A 9,090-nucleotide genomic window follows, 5' to 3' on the forward strand; every position below is an offset into this window, starting at 1 on the left:
GAGACTGGAATAACAAATGAACTCAAGGATCAGACTTCTGCCTGGCACATAGCAAAAGATTTGGAGATAGAAACCTAGGAAATAAACCAAGGGAAATGAAAGGGAGAGTGTATGTGTGGTGAGAAAACAAGAGACTGATATTAATATGAAAAAAGAATTTTTATGGGCTAAGTTCAAAGCAAAAACAGGACTAAATTACAGATGACAGTCCATTAACTTGATTCTTTTTCTTTTTAAATCAAAGACTAAAAAGAATAGGTATGTGAAAGATAGTGCAAGGAGAGGCAATTATGATTATATGATCAAGCCAAAACAGAATAGAGGGAAAATTAAATATTTTAAATTACTGAAACACATTTTGTAAGAATGTGTGTGGAGAATATTTTACTTGCCTACAAGCACCTAGAACTTCTTAGATTGTATGTTGTTTATTTGAGGGGACTTTTAGGCACCTTGTTTCTCTTTCACCTCTCTTTTCAATATGAGCTAAAGTTGGAGAGACCTCTAAGGAACTTACCCCAAGAAACTAAAATACACAGCATTGCTCCAAATTAGCAGCTTCTTCCTTGAGAAAGGAATAAGTGGAAATATTATTTTCTTCTCCAAGTCTACTTTTCTTTTGAAATATTGTAAATACGAGTCTACTGGGAGATTCTGTGGGGTTCTAGTTAGCATCTGAGTGCAATTTTCAGTTCAGTAAACTTTGGTCTGTTTTTTGACTCTCTCTCGAATTCTCTGTAGATGTGGTATAATCTGAAGGATAGGCTATGAGGCCTCTGGGAATGAACTGTCTGTGCTTTGGTAAGTGAGCTGGAGTATGTATTTTATGTGTTATTTCAGAAGATCTCTCTACCCAAGGGGGAAATATACAAATGCATAGCAGCCTAAAATAAATTGGAATATTTTTAGATATGCATGTGTGTTTGTGTGCCTATGTATAATTAAAATATTTTTATTCACTTTATCAGAGGTCCTTAAGTCTTTTTTTCTCGATGATATCATTTAAATATTTATGAACTAAGCTATAATAGACACTGTAACTTGCAACAACAGAACAAAGTACATTTTATTACTGTGACAGATGAGAATTCAACCTTTTTCCCTTAACCCTCAAAATGGCATGGATGCCATCTCGCCATGAACAACTGACAAAGCATTTAAATAGTGCACCATTGCAAGTATAATTGCAATTTGTTGTAATTTCTACTTAAATTCCTCCCTGACACAGTTGATTTATTTTGCAAATCAGTGCATCTAGAGGGTATACTGTGTCGCATTATGGGCCTTTGATATAGAACCTTTGTTTTATAACAGGGAAAATAATTAGCTTTTGGATAAGCTTGAGTTGTGATGTCAGGCGCTATCCGTGGTGCTGAAAGAAGTTATTAGCGCTGAGCTAATGAAGGCACTCAGCCAGGCACTGCCACCTTACTAATTTGTTTCTTTGGGATTTTAGTAAAATTAAAATTGAGATAAGCGCAAAATGGGATAGATTTTATAGGAAAACTAGTAAAGTTGTTGATAGAATAGATTGAGACTCCTGATAAATCCAAATTTAAGAGAAAATTGTATTTACCAAGTTGTTTGCCATTCAAACACGAGTTCCCTTAGTAGTGCTGATATAATTCTTTAGGCATATTGCAATTAGCTTTTATATAGGTTTCTTAATCTGGAATTTCAAAGCTTTGTTGGATATTAGCAGGAAGTTGCTATGTCAACATTTATCATATGCCAAATAAGGCTCTAATTTTAGAATACTCTCTTTGAGACTACAAAGTAAATTTCTATTAAAGGCTAATATTATATGAAAGGTAGAGTTACCCGGGGTCGGTGGCTCAGCCTGTAATCCCGCGCCTTGGGAGGCTGAGGCGACTGGATTGCCTGAGCCCGCAAGTTTGAGACCCGCCTGGGCAACTTGGTGAGATTTTATCTCTACAATAAATCAAAAAATTAGCCGGGTGTGATAGCGTGTACCTGTAGTTCCAGCTACTTGGAAGGCTGAGGCGGAAGGATCGCCGGAGCCCAACAGGTCGAGGCTGCGGTGGCCGGGACCGGCCACTGCACTCCAGTCTGGGCGACAGAGTGAGACTCCAACTCCCAAAAAAAAAAAAAAAAAAAAGAAGAAGAAGAAGAAGAAAAGTAGAGTCAAATAAGTGATAGTGGATTTTTAAATGTAATATTTCACTGAAGAGTAACCTGGACTTAACTTCCTCTATCCTTTTAAATTGCTAAAATAAAACAATTGTTGAGTGCCTTATGTTCCCTTTGACTTGATGAGTTGGAAATGTTTGCGTTGCAACCAGTAGCATGTTTAACTTGATGCTAGTTAGGGGATCATTTAGGCTCAGCTAAGCAAGATCATCACCAGGTGGTTATTTTATAACCTAATATCTTATTAAGTTATAAAATAGCACTCAGGTATACAACAGTAATCACAAAGCTGTGATGCTGGGAAAAAATAATCACGTTAAATTGACCTTCATGAATAACAAGTGACGTTCCATTTCACTTCATTTCTGTTCATTTTAAAACCAGCAATAGCTTTTCTGGCATATAATTTTTCATTGTTTGCTGAACACAGCTCTATTAGAATGATTCACTGTCTTTAATATTAGTGATTATGGTCCATTTCAATTACATGGTGTATTATATAGTTTGTCGTATTACTCTCCATATCTCTGCTATTTGACTCTGCTGAAAAGGATCAAGTATAGCAGTGCTAGTAAGAAGTTGGGGTTCTGTGAGTGTTAAAGAACCCAAATAAACACTTAGAAAGTAATGTGTAAAAAGTTTCATATACCAGTAAGCTTTTCAAAAGTGTAATATATCAAAATGAGATTGGTATTTTTTATGTCAATTGACATTAATACCTTAGTTATCTCTAGCACGGATATATGTAATAAATATATAAATTTACATCAACTTAAGATAAATTTACATGTAATACAAGCATCCATTTTAGTGTAAATTCTAAAGAGTCTGATAAAATATACACCCATAAAATCTAATAACAAGCATATAAAATTCTTTCATCACACTCAAGTTCCCTTTCTCCAGTCAATGCTCCTCTGTAGTCAATATCTTACTATTAATCCCAGATAAAGTGTCATATTATTTTGGTCACATATTGTAATATTATTACAATTGATTTTGAAATTTTTATAACCCTATATAAATAAATCCAGTATCTGTTACACCATCTTAAATCAAAAGATACATTTTTATATGTGTTATTTGTTTTTCTTTCCTATTTCCTCAGTTAGGAGGTCTTGCAAAAAATAGAACTGAAGAAAATAATTATGGAAACTCTTGCATTATTCTAGTATTAGGAAAAAACATTTTTTTTCCATTAAATATTTTCTTAGGTGCAGGATTTTTATAATTTTTTAAATCAACTGAAGACAATTGTCTATTTTTAGGGTGCTAAGAGTTTTTCCCCTTAATGAACATTGACTTTTGTCAAACAATTTTGTGCAACTTTTAAGAAGAATATATAATTTTTCTTTGCTTTATTATTTTGAAAAATTATATTGATTGATTTTTAAATGTTAATCCAAACTTTGGATACCTAGGTAAACCACATTTTTGTCATGCTATATCGCTCTTTTTATTTACTGATAGATTTGGTTTGCTAATATTTTGTTGAGTAATTCTGCATCTCTGTTTTAGGGATCATTGGTTTATAGTTTTGTTGTTATTGTTTGTTTGTTTGCTTGTTTTTATAATAGCCTGTGTGCTTTTGGTATTGTCATTACACTGGTCTCATAAGAGAGATAGGAGAGGTACTCTCTTCCTCCATTGTTCAAAGAATGGATGCAATAATAATGTTATTTCCTCCTTAAATGTTTGAGAGAATTTATCCATGAAGTCTTGAGAGTCATAGTAATTTTTGATCATTTTAAATAATGAATTAATTTTTTTACTAAGTTTATAGCTATTTTTTAAGTCAATTTTGGTAATTTGCATCTTCCCTAAGTAGTCTGTCTATTTCACATTTATCAATTTTTTTTGGCATAATGTTATTCATAGAATTCCCTTATTTTACTTTTATAGTGTGCAGATCCTATCATAAAACTTCTCTTTCATTTGAATATTTGAAAATATGTGTGTTCTGTTTTGTTTTTGATCAGTTCAACTAGTCTTTTTTTCTTATTTTATTATACTTTTCAAAAAAGTTTTTTATTGATTTCTTTTCCCTTTTTGACATTTTTGTTTTATTAATTTCCACTTTTATTTTTTATTTATTTTCTTCTATTTACTTTTATTAAATTTGCTTTTCTTTTTAGTTTCTTATATTGTTATCATATTGGATGTTTAAATAATTCATTTTGAATCTTTCTTCTTTTCTACCACTAATATTTAAAGCTAAATTTTTTTGTCTAAGCAATGCTTTATCTGTGCCTCAAAATCTTATATTTGCATTCAGTTTAAAATATTTTTCAAATTCTCTTATGCTTTCTTTTCTTTTTGACTATAAGTAATATAGAATTGTGTGTTTGCCATCTTTTTAGACATTTCTCTGGATATCTTTTAGTTATTGATTTCTAATTAATTCCATTATAATCACAGAACATATTTTATATAATTTCAACTATTTTAAACATATTGAGACCTACTTAATGAGTCAGCATATGATTTACTTACTCATATGCATGTAAGAAAATAAATGCATATTTTGGTTAAATAATTATGTAAATGCATGTAAGGAAATAAATGCATATTATTGGTTAAATAATTACATACTACCAAGTGGATCAAAACGTTTTATGGCATTATTTGAACATCATTTATTTTTAATGATTTAAAATCTGTTTTTCCATCAATTACTAAAAAGGAGTATTGACATATGAAAATATAATTGTAGATTTGTTTATTTGTCCCTTTAATTTTACACATTTTTGCTTGATGTTTATAGGCTATTCTTTGTTAGAGGTGTTATGTCATCTTGACAAATTGACCATTATAACATTATGAAATATCATTTTTTGTCTCTATGAAAATATTCCTTGATTTGTAGCTTATTTTTTCTGATATTGATATACTCCAGATTTTTTTTTATAATTAGGGCTTGCATGTTATATTTTTGGCATCATTTTACTTTTAAATTACCTATGAATTCATAGTTTAAGTATGTTATTTTGGAAAAAATGTAGTTGGGTATTTCTTATCATGTCTGATAATGTCTGATTTTTAATTAGCATTTCTGTTCACTTACATTTAATGCAATTAATGAGTTTAAGTCTACCATCTTGTTATTTTTTTCTCATTGTTCTATTTTATTTCTTCATTTTCTTACTTTCTGTCACATTGCTTTATTGATTTATTTATTTTACTTACTTTGTTAGCTTATTTGATAAAAGTAAGTAAATATATGACTTGATATAACTCTTTATTTTCTGTGGTTCCTCTAAGGTTTACAATGTGTGTAGACATTTTTTTTTTACTTTATCACAATATACTTTCAAATAATATTATACCAATTAATATATTAGAATCTTAAATCAGTATTGTTCTATTTCTTTTTCATGTCCTTTGTGCTATTATTATTATACATCAAGCATGTGATATAATCCCACAACACATTGTTTGTGTATGTTCTACATGGCTAATTATCTTTAAAAGATGTTAAATAAAATAATTTTATATCTAATAAGTTATTGATTATTCTGATGCCCTTTTTTTCTTTGTTGAAATCTTTTTCCACCTGGTATTTTTCTTCTTTAACCTGGAGAAAAGTTTTATTTTACTTTTTTTTATGTCGCAGTTATGTTGTGAAGAAAAACAAAAAAGCTCTTAGATTTTGTTTGTCTAAAATTGTCTTAACTCAATCTTCAGTATTGCAAAAATATTTTGAAAAATCTTTTGAAAGGCAATTTTGTTTTTTTGAGTTGGAGTCTCACTCTGTCGCCTAGGCTGGAGGGCAGTGGCATGCTCACAGTCACCACAGCCTCAACCTGCTGGGCTCAGATGATCCTTCCACTTCAGTCCTCCAAGTAGTTGGAATTACAGGCATGTGCCACCATGCCCAACTAATTTTTTGATTTATTGTAGCGATGAGGTCTCGCCAAGTTGCCCAGACTGGTCTCAAATCCGTAGACTCAGGCAATCCTCTCACCTTGATCTCCCAAAGTGCTGAGATTGTAGGCATGAGCCACTGCACCCAGCTTAAGGCAGTATTTTTAAGGTATACTTTTAAACTTATTTTTTGTCCCTACAACATTTTAAAGATGATGATTCATTGTCTATGACTGTGTAATGTTACTAATTAGAATTCTGCTGTTAAATTTACCTTTTTCTTCTCACATAATATACCTTTATTCTCTGCAATATTTTAAGATTTTAAAGTAATTAGCTTAAAAATTGGTTACCATATGCTTTTGATGTGTGTGTGTGGATGCATGTATGTGTATCATGCTTGAGGTACATTGTGCTTCCTTGTTCTAGATATTAATTTTTTCAATCAAATACACAATATTTAATGTCTTCTTTCTTTAAATATTTTTATGAAAGTGTTCTCTTTCTAGGATTTCAATCTAAGATTGTTTGATATTTACTATGTAAATATCCACCACATAATAATATTTTAAATTATATTTATTTTGTTATCATAATTTATAATTAATATTATAAATATTAAAGTATAGAGTCTTGTTTTCCTATTTTCAAACATTATTTTCTTTCTGTTCTTATGCTTGGATTGCTTCATTTATCCTATAGTCAATTTTACTGACATTCTCTTCTTTGGTTTGAAACATTTTATTAAATCTATCCTTTGACATTTTCATTTTGAATCTTCTATTTTTCTATTCTAGAATTTCCATTTAGTTTTTGAAAGTTTTTGTTTTATAACAATATTTCTTATCTTTTTACTTATCTTATCCATTTTTTCTTTAAATTTGCAAGCATCTGTACATTATCTATAAAATATGTAGAGTAGCTATTTCAAAATTCTTGACTCTAGTTTTATCATCTCTACATCTTTGTATTTGTTTTCACTGAGTGTTTTTGGTTTTTTTTAATCATTTTTACTTTTCTCTTTTGTACAAAAGAATGTCTGTCTTTCTGCATCAGTGAGCAGTTGTGCCCATCAGAATTTCCTAATAACACAGAACGTAGGCAGTCCATGCACTTGGTCAGATGTCGGGGGAAAAGAAGGTGGGTTGTTATGCCCACCTTTGGGTGGGGCTCCTGTAGACCTCTTCCTGCACACTGCTCACTGGCTGAGGCGAGAGACTAGTGTCTGACCCCCAGGGCCTCTGTGGGCCTCTCTTCCTAAGTGGAAACAGTACAGGTAAGGGAGCAGGGGAGGTGACAGGGGCGCTATCCGTCCAACTCAGAAAGCGTTGATGAAGTTCATGTATGCGTTCAGGAAGCCCATGGGGTCCTCTAGCTGCGGGTAGTGGCTAATGTGGTCATCCTGAATTGACATTGTGAACCGTGGCAGCGTTTTCCTGTACAACTCCAAAAACCCCGGATAGGAGTTTGCAGGATCCAACGGGCCGGTAGATAAAATGAATGGGGATGGTTACAGAGGCCAGAGCTCCCACCCAGTATCTTCTGAACTTCTACCTCTGGTTGACAGACCACAAAAGACTGTCGATAACGAGGTTCCCATCATTGTTGCGGACCCCTACCCACATGTCTCACAGTTCGCTCTCTGAGGGCTGAGTGTACGGCCGAAGGCTAGGGTGAGGCCCCGAGAGAACACAAAGAAGTTCATCAGCCGCGTGAGGATGGGTGGACAGCATGCCTCCATCCTTGAGTAGCTTTTGGAGAAGTAGAGGACAGTGAGTCTCAAGAAAGATACCTCCATTGGACAGAGACTCTTGTCGGTGAGTCTACCCAAGCAGTTCTGCTTGTACATGTACAGCAGTTTCTGGGCGACGAAGTCCCCCTAGTCATGGGACAGCAGGTTGAGCCTGCGGTTGTGCAGCCCCAGGTGCTGTGGCAGGGTCTCCACGATATGGGCCTGTTCACAGATGGAGTAGTGGTGTGGCCTCGGCTTGTCGCTGAAGCCAAAGTCTAGGGAATCAAGGGTGATCACTGGATAGAACTTCAAGGTCAGACCTTCCCAGATCTTGTACCAGTCGTAACTGGACGTTGGGAAGCTGTGCAGGAGCACAACTATCTCCGGACTTCCCACCACAACCATGGAGTCTTGGCAGAAGATGCTCAGTACCTTGTAGGTGAAAAACTTGCCGGAAGACTTCCATGAGTGCAGGGAGGGGCACAGATGGGGGAGGGAGCGGGATATACAGGTAGGCAGCCCGCAGGGGACCGGCCAGCAGCCCCACCTGGACCCACCACACCCGCATCCTGTGGAGGTGGTCCGGGCGCACCATGGCTGCTATCCCATGCTGCTGCCCAGGTGGCACAGGCCGGGGCGTAGTCCGCAGTCCTGAGTGCCTGTTTTTTTGGGGTTTTTTTGTTGTTGTTGTTTAATTTTAGGCCATTTTTCCCCCTGCTTCTTCACCTTTCTACTTGTTTTTGTGGTTGTTTTGTTTTGTTTTTTTTACTGCATAAAGAACATTATAGAAATCTGTTATTTTTTATATTCTGGATTTGTGATTTTTTTTAGAAAATGTTAGATTTTATTCTGACAGGAAATTAATTTTCCCATATCTGAACTTTATCCTTTGAAAATTAATTATAGTCATTCTTTAGGTAGGTCTAGAAAAGTTCTTATTCCAGGATTAATATTATTAATATTTATTCTGGTTGGTCAGAACGCTTATTTTCCAACATCATGTGAACTCTAAAACTCTGATCATCTCACAGCTTTCCAGTACTTGTTTAGCAATTTATTTATTTTGAGCCAAAGTCTCATTCCATTTCCTAGGCTGAAGTCCAGTGGTGTAATCATGACTCACTGCAGTCTCAACCTCCTGGGCTCAGGCAATCCTCTTGCCTCAGCCTCCCAAGTAGCTGGAATTTCAGGTGCACACCACCATGTCCAGCTATTTTATTTAGTTATTTTTTGTAGAGACAAAGTCACTCTGTTGCTCAAGCAGGTCTTGAGCTTCTGGGCTCAAGCAATCTTCTTGCCTTGGTCTCCCAAGTCCCAGTATTTGTTTTCTGATGGGTCTCAAA

General features: G+C 34.3%; 1 pseudogene; it reads right to left on the minus strand.

Moving 5' to 3' along the window:
• Positions 1-7,333: 7,333 nt before the first annotated feature.
• On the minus strand, positions 7,334-8,342 carry LOC103276390 (annotated as a pseudogene).
• Between the last annotated feature and the right edge of the window lie 748 nt (positions 8,343-9,090).

Source organism: Carlito syrichta, unplaced genomic scaffold (genome assembly GCF_000164805.1).
Source record: "Carlito syrichta isolate Samal-C Ts95f unplaced genomic scaffold, Tarsius_syrichta-2.0.1 Scaffold316173, whole genome shotgun sequence".
Classification (NCBI taxonomy): Eukaryota; Metazoa; Chordata; class Mammalia; order Primates; family Tarsiidae; genus Carlito; species Carlito syrichta.